Source organism: Loxodonta africana, unplaced genomic scaffold, assembly GCF_030014295.1.
Source record: "Loxodonta africana isolate mLoxAfr1 unplaced genomic scaffold, mLoxAfr1.hap2 scaffold_203, whole genome shotgun sequence".
NCBI lineage: Eukaryota > Metazoa > Chordata > Mammalia > Proboscidea > Elephantidae > Loxodonta > Loxodonta africana.
Window position 1 is genome coordinate 245,245 of NW_026974943.1, and position 9,465 is coordinate 254,709.

Below are 9,465 nucleotides of genomic sequence, written 5' to 3' on the forward strand. Positions count from 1 at the left end.
ACACTCCCAACAAAAAAAAGCCCTGGCCCTGACGGCTTCACTGCAAAGTTCTACCAAACTTTCAGGGAAGACTTACCACTACTACTGAAGGTATTTCAAAGCATAGAAAAGGACGGAGTACTACCTAACTCCTTCTATGAAGCCAGCATAACCCTGATACCAAAACCAGCTAAAGACAGCACACACAAAAAAAGAAAATTACAGACCTATATCCCTCATGAACATAGATGTAAAAATCCTCAAGAAAATTCTAGCCAATAGAATTCAACAACATATCAAAAAAATAATCCACCATAACCAAGTAGGATTTATACCAGGTATGCAAGATTGGTTTAATATTAGAAAAACAATTAATGTAATCCACCACATAAAAAAAAAGACAAGAACCATATAATTTTATCAATTGATGCAGAAAAGGCATTTGACAAAGTCCAACACCCACTCATGATAAAAACTCTCAGCAAAATAGGAATAGAAGGAAAATTCCTCAACATAATAAAGGGTATTGATACAAAGCCAATACCCAGCATCATCCTAAATGGAGAGAGCCTGAAAGCATTTCCCTTGAGAACGGGAAACAGACCAGGATCCCCTTTATCACCGCTCTTATTCAACATTGTGCTAGAGGTCCTAGCCAGAGCAACTGGGCTAGACAAAGAAATAAAGGGCATCCAGATTGGTAAGGAAGAAATTCAATTATCTCTATTTTCCAACGACATTATCTTATACACAGAAAAGCCTGAGGAATCCTCAAGAAAACTATTAAAACTAATAGAAGGGTTCAGCAAAGTTTCAGATTACAATATAAACATACAAATCAGTTGGATCCTCTATATCAACAAAAAGAACATTGAAGAAGAAATCACCAAATGAATATCATTCACAGCAGCCCCCAAGAAGATAAAATACTTAGGAATAAACCTTACCAAAAATGTAAAAGAGCTATACCAAGAAAACTACAAGGCATTACTGCAAAAAACCAAAAGGGACCTACGTAATTGGAAAAACATACCTTGCTCATGGATAGGAAGACAACATTATAAAATTGTCCATTCTACTAAAAGCCATCTATAGATACAATGCACTTCCGATCCAAATTCCAATGACATTTTTTTAAAACGATGGAGAAACAAATCACCAACTTCATATGGAAGGGAAAGAAGTCGCAGATAAGTAAAGCATTACTAAAAAAGAACAAAGTAGGAGGACTCACTCTGCCTGATATTAGAACCAATTATACTGCCACAGTAGTCAAAACAGCCTGGTACTGGTACAACAACAGACACATAGACCAATGGAACAGAACTGAGAATCCAGATATAAATCCATCCACATATGAGCAGCTGATATTTGCCAAAGGCCCAGTGTCAGTTAACTGGGGAGAAGACAGTCTTTTTAACAAAAGGTGCTGGCGTAACTGTATATCCATCTGCAAAAAATGAAACAGGACCCATACCACACACCATGCACAAAAACTAACTCCACATGGATCAAAGACCTAAACATAAAATCTAAAAAGATAAAGATCATGGAAGAAAAAATAGGGACAACATTAGGAGACCTAATACAGGGCATAAACAGAATACAAAACATTACTAAAAATGACGAAGACAAACCAGATAACTGGGAGCTCCTAAAAATCAAACACCTATGCTCATCTAAAGACTTCACCAAAAGAGTAAAAAGACCACCTACAGACTGGGAAAAAGTTTTCAGCTAAGACATCTCCACCCAGTGCCTGATCTCTAAAACCTACATGACTCTGCTAAAACTCAACCACAAAAAGACAAACACCCCAATTAAAAAATGGGCAAAGGATATGAACAGACACTTCACTAAAGAAGACATTCAGGCAGCTAACAGATACATGAGAAAATGCTCTCGATCATTAGCCATTAGAGAAATGCAAATCAAAACTACAATGAGATTCCATCTCACTCCAACAAGGCTGGCATTAATCCAAAACACACAAAAAAATAAATGTTGGAGAGGCTGTGGAGAGACTGGAACACTTATACTCTGCTGGTGGGAATGTAAAATGGTATACAACCACGTTGGAAATCAATTTGGTGCTTCCTTAAAAAGCTAGAAATAGAACTACCATACAACCCAGCAATCCCACTCCTCGGAATATATCCTAGAGAAATAAGAGCCTTTACACAAATAGATATATGCACTTCCACGTTTATTGCAGCACTGTTTACAATAGCAAAAAGATGGAACCAACCAAGGTGCCCATCAATGGATGAATGGATAAATAAATTATGGTATATTCACACAATGGAATACTGCACATCAACAAAGAAGAGTGACGAATCTGTGAAACACTTCATAACATGGAGAAACCTGGAAGGCATTATGCTGAGTGAAATTAGTAGCAAAAGGTCAAATATTGTATAAGACCACTATTATAAGATCTTGAGAAACAGTTTAAACTAAGAAGAACATATTCCTTTGTTGTTATGAGGGGGGGAGGGAGGGAGGGTAGGAGAGGGGTATTTACTAAAGAGATAGACAAGAACTACGTTCGGTGAATGGAAGAACAACACTCAACACAGTGGAGGTCAGCACAACTGGACTAAACCAAAGCAAAGAAGTTTCCTGAATAAACTGAATGCTTCGAAGGTCAGCAAAGCAGGGGCAGGGGTTTGGGGACCATGGTTTTAGGGGACATCTAAGTCAACTGGCATAATAAAATCTATTAAGAAAACATTCTGCATCCCACTTTGAAGAGTGGCATCTGGGATCTTAAATGCTAGCAAGCAGCCATCTCAGATGCATCAATGATTCTCAAACCACCTGGATCAAGGGAGAATGGAGAACACCAAGAACATAAGATAATAACGAGCCCAAGAGACAGAAAGGACTACATGAACTAGAGACTACATCATCCTGAGATGAGAAGAACTAGACAGTGCCGGGCCACAACCAATCACTGCCCTGATGGGGAACATAACAGAGATCCCTCGAGGGAGCAGAACAGTGGGATGCAGACCCCAAATTCTCATAAAAAGACCAGACTTAATGGTCTGACTGAGACTGGAAGGACCCCAGTGATCATGGCCCCCGCACCTTCCGTTTACCCACTACGGGAACCATCCCCAAAGCCAGTTCATCAGACATGGGTTGGACTAGACAATGGGTTGGAGAGGGATGCTGGTGAGGCGTGAGCTACTTGGTTTGGGTGGACACTTGAGACTATGTTGGCATCTCCTGCCTGGAAGGGAGATGGGTGGGTAGAGGGGCTTAGAAACTGGCAAAATGGTCACGGAAAGAAAGAGTGGAAGGAGGTAGTGGGCTGTCCCATTGGGGGGAAAGTAATTGGGAATATGTAACAAGTTGTGTATAAGTTTTTATGTGAGAGACTGGCTTGATTTGTAAACTTTCACTTAAAACACAATAAAAATTATTAAAATAAAAAAAAAAGAAGCTGACCCATGATTGCTTCAACAAGCTCTCAGAACTAAGACTCAAGGAATCTTCTCGATGAAGGTGCAATCCTGGAATTACCAGATACAGAATACAAAAGATTAATATACAGAACTCTCAAAGATATCAGGAAGGAAATGAGGCAAAATACAGAACAAGCCAAGGAACACAAAGATAAAGCAGCTGAAGAAATTAAAAAGGTTACTCAAGCACATAATTAAAAATTTAATAATCTGCAAGAAACCATAGAGAGACTGCAATCAGAAATTCAGAAGATTAACAATAAAATTACAGAGTTAGAAAACTCGATAGAAAGTAAGAAGAGCACAACTGAAGAACTGGAAGGCAGAATTACTGAGAGAGAAGATAAAACTCTTGGGACCAATATATTTGAAAAGAAACCAGATAAAAGAATTTTAAATGAAGAAATCCAAAGAATCATGTGGGACTTTATCAAGAGAAATAACTATGAGTGATTGCAGTACCAGAACAGGGAGGGCTAACAGAAAATACACAGGGAACTGTTGAAGATTTGTTGGCACAAAACTTCCCTGATATCATGAAAGATGCTCATCAAATTCCACATAAGGTGATCTCAAAAGAAAGTGACCGAGACATATAATAATCAAACTTGCCAAAATCAAACATAAAGAGAATTTTAAGAGAGTCTAGGGATAAAGGAAGTCACCAAAAACGGAGAGTAGATAATAATAAACCTGGACTACTCAGCAGAAATCATGGAGGCAAGAAGGCAATGGGATGACTTATACAAAATATTGAAGGAAAAAAATTGCCAACCAGGAATCAAACCATAACCCTGGCCCTCCGGCCTTAGCCCTCTAACTCTAGCCCCTAAGCCCTAAGTCCCAAAGCCCCTAAGACCCTAAGCCCTTAGGTCCTAACCCCCAAGGCCCTAAACTCTAACCCTAACCCAAACTCTAACCCCTATACCCTAAACCCTAACACCTAACCCCTAATCACCCTAACCTTAACGACCCTAACCCTAACCCTAACACTCGAACCCTAACCCTCTAACGCTAACCTGAAACCCTAACCCTCTAACTCTAACCCTCTAACCCTAGCCCTCTAATCCTAGCCCTAAACCTAACCCCAACCCCCAAACCCAACGCCAAACCCTAAACCTGAAATCCCTAGCCCTAAACCTAAGAATGAGTCTAAGCCTAACCCTATCACTTAACCCTAAACTGTAAACCCTAACACTTAAAACCCTAACACACAAAACCCTAACACCCTTAGCCCTAACACATTCAACCCTAACACCCTAAATGCCAAAACCCTAAACACTAACACCCTTAACCCCAACCCCTAAACCCTAAACTTAAATGTTAAACCATCTAACCCTCTAACCCTAATACCCTAACACTAAACCCTAAACCCTAACCCCAGCCCCCAGCCCTAACCCTCACTCTAAGCCTTAAACCCTAAACCTTAAGTCCTAAACCCTAGGCTCTAAGCCCTAAGCCCTAAACCCTAAGTCCTGAAACCCTAAACTCTAAGCCTTAAGCCCTAAACATAACCCTCTAACCCTAAACCCTAAAACCTTACCCCAGACCCAGCCCACACCCCTAAACCTGAACCCCTAAACCCTAGCCCTAATCCCTAACCCTAAACCTCTAAACGATACCCCTAATCTTCTAACCCTAACCCTCTAACCCTAACTCTCTAACCCTAACCACAACACCAACCCCAACCTCTGAACTCTGAAACCCTAACCCCCTAACCCTAAGCCTCTGAACCCTAAGCCTAAACCCTCTAACCCTAAACCCTAACCTTCACCCCCTCACGCCCTCACCTTCTCACTCCCTCACTCTATAATCTTCTCACCTCTAACCCCCTCACCCTCTAACCCCTCACCCTCTAACTCCCTCAATCTCTAACCCCCAAACCTCTAACACCCACCCTCCTACCCCAAACCACATATCCCAAACAAACTCAACACCAACCCCAACCCTAAACCTAAATCCTGACCCCTAAAACCTAACCCAAACCCTACTGACTAAACCCCAAAACCCTAAACCCCCAAAACTGTAAACCCCAAACTGCAACCCCTAACACCTAACCTGTAAATCCAAACTCTAACCTCAAACCCTAAACCTAACCCTAACACCTAACCCCAACTGAAAAACCCTAACCCAAACCCTAACAACCCTAACCCTAACATCCCTAACCCCAAAACCCTAACCCCAACCCCTAACCCCAAACCCTAACAACCAGAACTCTAACAACCCTAACCCTAACATCCCGAACCTCAAACCCTAACCCTTTTTGTTAGTAGCCGTAGCACTTAACCACTAGCCACCAGGGTTTCCATGAGCAGTCACAGGAATAGACATATGCACACCCGTGTTCACTGTGACATTATTCACAGTAGCAAAAAGATGGAAACAACCTAAGTGCTCATCCACGGAGGAATGGATAACAAACTACAGTACATACACACAGTGGAACACTACACGACAATGAAGACCAATGATGAATCTCCGAAACACCTCACACCATGGATGAATCTGGAGCGCATCATGCTGACTAAGTCAATCACAAAACGACATATACACTAAGAGACCACGATCATAAAAACTCATGAAAACATTTACACACAGAAACAATCCTTGATGTTCACCAGGCAGACGGAGAGTGGGTAGAGAAAAGCTAACTAAACAATAACCAAAAAAAACAAACCACCGCCGTCGAGTCGATTCCAGCTCATAGAGACCCTATAGGACAGATTAGAACTGCCCCATAGAGTTCCCAAGGAGCGCCTGGTGGATTCGAACTGCAGACCTTTGGTTAGCACTGGTGGGTCTTAACCACTATGCCATCAGGGTTTCCAACCAAACGACACATATGTGGTAACTCTGGTGAAGGAAGAGAAGGTACACAAGACTGGGAATCAACCTCAGCCTCACTCTAACCCTAACCATAACCCTAAACCACTTGTGCCCTAGCCTAGTAACCCCAGCCCTAACCCCAACCCCCAGCCACCTAAAACCTATACCCCTAAACCTAACTCCCAAACCTCTAACCCCCCAACCTGAACCCCTAACACCAAACCCTAACCCCTAACCCTAATCCTCTAACCCTTCTGCATCTCTGGGCCTCTCGACTCTCCGTCTATTTTCTCCCTCCAAATCCAACTAACACTCAGTGGAATTTTGAAGTTTCAGCTGTGCTTTGCTTCTTGATGTCTCCACCGGTCCCATCAAGGCACTGCATCATTTATTTGCTCTGCTTCACTATTCAGTTCCAAAACCATGGCTTAGAATCACCTGACACTGAACCTCAGCGATTGGGCGCAAGGCCGCGAGAGGGCGTGCGCACCGCCGGTTCTGTTCTGCCCACCAGACCCTCCGAGCATGGGAACCTCCTGGACCTAAGACGGGACGAACTGGGTACCGCTCCAGTGGCGACAGCAGAAGCTTTTCTTCCCGAGGGACCCAACGCCCCAGGGCGCTCTCTCAATACTCCCATTAATGCTATGATTATCCTAACCCACTCCTTCTGCGAGACCTAGTGGGTCCTCGACCAGGCCCAGCCTTCACGACCTGCACCCCCCTGCCGTGGTCATGTACAGGAACCTGCAGGGCTGCGCCCTCCCCGCCCAAGCTCTGCCCCTCCACACCCTGATGCCCTGCAGGCCTCTACTAGGTCCCCGCCCAGGGGAGAGTTGTCGCCCCGCGGGGGGGGGGCACGAGGAAACATTCGGAAACCACCCCCCAGGCACGAAGCCGACTGCCCCTATTGAGACCGTGTGAGCAGGGCTGCCCCGCCGACTGGAGCCTGCAGGGCATCACTCACGTTTGTCAGCTTCTCACCGCCCTCTGGGCTCAGGGTCCCAGAGCAGCCAATCCCCCCGGGGCGGGGGGGGGGCGGTCCGTCCGCAGGGACTGGAAGATCGGGTTGGTGCCCATGGCCGGAACGCTTAAAACCCTTACAAGCCCTCATAAACCGTCAGCTCCAGACCTTCAAATGTCAGCCCGAGAGACACCTAATCTCCAACCTAAAAAAAAAAACCACACCTGTTGCCATCGAGTCAATTCTGACTCATAGCGACCCTATAGGACAGAGTAGAACTGTCCCACAGAGTTTCCAAGGAGCGCCTGGTGGATTCAAACTGCCAACCGTTTGGCTAGCAGCCTTAGCACTTAACCACTACGCCACCAGGGTAACCCACTGAACCCACTGCCACCAGGGTAGAGCCTCCAAATCCCACCAGTTTGAGGAACCCTCAAATCCCCTCAGCACCAGAGACCGTGTCCACAGCTACCGCTACACAGCGCCGCACAAATGTTTAAGTTAACAAACAACATGGGCGCTCAGGACCCCTTCCTGCTACCCCCACCCCCGCCACCCAGAGGTGGAGCGGGACCCGGCATCCACACTGTTAACAGACACTGAATCACTGCTGCTTCCACAAGGAGTAGGGTCCCCGCGCTGCTCCACAGATTCCCAGGACCCCTTCCTTTCCAGGTGGGGCCGGGGCTGCGCCGACGCCCCAGCCCCGAGAGTAGACCAGCCGGGCGCGGGCGCGGGCGCGGGATGCCTCAGCCTCCCAGGCACAGCGCCCAAAACAGTAAGGGGCAGCGGGGCCTTGGGCGGGGGATCGCTCTCTCCCCGCCCCTGGCACCCTACGGAGTCTGGTGGGGGTGGGACGACGAACGGGGGCGAGTGCCCCGTCCTCAGTCTGGAGTCTCACCGCCCCCGGGCGAACTCTGGGCCTTGGTTTCCCCTCTGGCACAGGGAGCAGGTGGGGGCGGGGGTGGGCAGGAGCCCATCCCCCAGCTTGGCCGGCAAACCCGCCCCTGGCAGAGGAGGGACCTTGGCGCAGCCCTGGACACGGCCTTTCTCCCCAAGCCCTTCAAGCCCCCAGGCCCGAGGGCACTCCGCAGCTGGATCCCGCGGCTGGACCCCCCCCCCCGCCGCAAATCCATGGGGATCAAATTTCGCAGACCAGCTGCGTCTCCCGGGCCAGAGGCTCCCTCTCGCAGCCCTTAGAGTGGCTGCGTCCGCCCGGCCCCGTGCCGCGTCCGCCCCTGGGGATCACTCGGGACGGGGTACGCCGGAGGGGGCGATGCGAGCTGCTAACCCAACGTCGGGACTCCCCAACCTCTGGAGCCCACGGACTGCTGAGACTGGGAACCGCCCTCCTGGTGCCTTCCCTCCACACCTTCGAGGGGCCGGGCTTGTTCAGTCTGGGAGCGGGTCCCTCCACCCACCTGCCGGAGTTTCCTACCTTTCAGAAACCACGGCACGGAAAGCAGCACGAACACCGTCCGCTGTAAGGCGCGCCACCTGCCGGGGCCCCTCACCACCCGTCCCAGCGCTTCCGGGAGTAACTGGCTGGACGGCGAGGAACATGGCTGCCGGCCCCGCCCAGCGGCCCGGGTGTGGGGCGGGCGTGGGGGGGTTGGGCCTCCAGAGGGGAGGGTGGGGTCTAGAAGCAAGGACAACGCCAAGGTGTGCGGGGTGAGGAGACGGGAGAGGTCAGGAGAGGGCCCTCTCGCGTGCAGAGTTAAGTATTGGAGGTGCAACGGTTAAGTGCTTGGCTAACTGAAAGGTGGGCGGTTGGAACCCACCAGCTCAGGGGTTGAAAAGATCTGGAGATGGGCTCCCATAAAGATTCTAACCAAACAAAATCCGAACCAGTTGCTATTGAATCAATTCCGACTCATAGTGACCCTATAGGGCAGAGTAGAACTGCCCCATAGGGTTTCTAAGACTGTAAGTCTTTACAGAAGCAGACTGCCATGTCTTTCTGCAAATAACCAACTGGCGGATTCGAACTGTCCACCCTTTGGTTAGCAGCCGAGCTCTTAACCACGGTGCCAGCAGGGCTGTGCCATAAAGACTGCAACCTAGGAAACCTTGTGAGGCAGTTCTAAGCTGTCATACAGGGTTGATATGAGTCAGAATCTCTTGATGGCACACAACCATGATTGTACTAAGAAAAATTCCTCCAAGCATCTGCCTACATGACCCCTGAAGCACATATGCATGCACGCTATGAAAGCAGTGTGG

At 47.6% G+C, this 9,465-nt stretch overlaps 1 long non-coding RNA gene across 8 annotated transcripts in view; it reads right to left on the reverse strand.

The window, feature by feature from the left end:
* LOC135229322 (uncharacterized) overlaps window positions 1–8,786 on the reverse strand; it is a 187,361-nt gene extending 178,575 nt beyond the window's left edge. For 7 of the 8 annotated variants that reach the window (XR_010320109.1, XR_010320107.1, XR_010320108.1 and 4 more), the window contains exon 1: window positions 8,681–8,786. This is a non-coding gene — a long non-coding RNA (uncharacterized LOC135229322). Of the gene's footprint in view, window positions 1–7,245; window positions 7,831–8,680 lie in introns of those variants that run through there. The other variant, XR_010320103.1, reaches the window with a different exon arrangement.
* Window positions 8,787–9,465: the final 679 nt, after the last annotated feature.